Source organism: Pteropus vampyrus, unplaced genomic scaffold (genome assembly GCF_000151845.1).
Source record: "Pteropus vampyrus isolate Shadow unplaced genomic scaffold, Pvam_2.0 Scaffold32, whole genome shotgun sequence".
In the NCBI taxonomy this organism is placed as follows: domain Eukaryota; kingdom Metazoa; phylum Chordata; class Mammalia; order Chiroptera; family Pteropodidae; genus Pteropus; species Pteropus vampyrus.
The window spans coordinates 805253-807096 of NW_011888813.1; positions in this window are offsets into that span (position 1 = coordinate 805253).

The window sequence follows — 1844 nt, forward strand, 5'->3', positions numbered from 1 at the left end:
TGAATAAAGAGTCAACGGAGAGACACATAATTCTTTTATATTGGTGAGTACAGAATAGTTAATAATTAACACAGCACATAGAGGTGGTATTTGGGGAACAAGACAACAGTGGCCTCCCCTGAGCTTGTGAGTTTTAGTATGTGGCCCCACTTTTCGTCCCCAACATAAAACCTCAGTTTATGATAAAGATCAAGAACTCGGAGAGGCAGTGACAATTTTAGTGGCCTAGAAGGGGGCTATTAGGGAATGTTCATGCAGTGAAATGGGGCAGGCGGGGGTAGGTGGGGTTTGGACAGGTCAGTGCCCAGCAATCGGAAGGCATTAGGAAGATAGGAGGGAGCACAAAGGCTGCTTCAGTTTCCGGACAAGGGTAGCGGATCCTTGGGTTTGTTGGGGAGGATGGCCAGGAAACCCACCATGGCGGTAAAACTTGGGCTCCGGGTTTAGCCAGAGTGAAACTCTTAGGGAACTGGGCCCAATTCTGAGAAACTACTGCTCTCCCCAACAGCACAGCCAGGACTCTGCAGTGTTTTGAATAGTGCATCACAGGGGTTACAGCCTGAGTCCAGAGTCGGCCTCAGAGTTAGAATCCCGCTTCTACCATTTTCTAAGAAGCCGATATTATTGGTGAAGTTCTTTGACCTCTCTGCTTTTGTCATCTGTAAAAGTGTGCGTGTGTGCATGCGTGTGTGGTGGGGAACCTTCTTCACAGGTGTGAGAAATAAGAATCTATGTTAAGGATTTATATTAGGATGAACTATATAAGTTTGCCATATTTTGGTCAAAGGGGTCAAACACTAATTATTCAACCTAATAAGATGCCTGTGACATGGTAAACACTAATATTCATCAAAAGAAGTCTAGCATTTGAGTACCTTCTACACCATATTGCTTTTACTAGACTAAGTGCAAGAACACTTTGTTTTTTAGGATTTTTTTTTTTTTGATAAAACTGTTTTTCACATCCCACCTAATATTTTTTTTCCATCAATTTTTTTCATCTTCCACCAGCTCAAACTTGGAGTTAGAAAATAATGAGTTTATTCATCTGTGTTTACCTGTCTCCAAGTCAGTTCCTACCTAGCCCCTCTCCCCCTTGCCTGGACAGCTATAATAGCCTCCTGGTTGGTCCCGTTGTATGCATTTTTGTTCTCACTCCTTCCTCCCCAAAGCTGTTGGTTACTTTTTTCTAAATCAACTTCATGAGATATAATTTACATACAATAAACACACCCAATTTTAAAAACACACCTATTTTAATTATACAGTTCAGTGAGTTTTGACAAATGTATATATCCAGGTAACCACCACCGTCATGATGTAAAGCTTTCTCTTCACTCCGATTTCCTTCTCTGCACTGTAGGGGAAACAACAATAACAACAACAACAACAACTATGTTATAATGGAAAACAATGCATTGTCTATATGCCATATACTGTACATCCTTCTGAGTTATCTGATTCTAGTCTTTCATTGTCTTTGTGCTATTTTACAACTCTGTACCCACAGCAAAGCAAAATAACTCTTGTGTATACGAATGCAAATTTTGTCCTGTTCTGTAGACAGACCTCTCTCCTCTGTGTGGAAACCAATTTTGCCTTCATTTGCACATTCATTTCGATATTCTTGATCTTTAGACTTTTGATTTTCAATATCTCCTTTAAATTGGTTGTAATAAACTTACCAGATTACTCATCAAGTTAAACAAAATTTTTAACTCGTATTCATTTTCATATCTGTAAGAGTCATAATTTTACTTTTTTGAAAATTATCTTTTAATAGTCCCATTGTCAGTTAATCCCTCCCTCCCCGCCCTTGGCTCCTGGCAACCACTGATCCACTG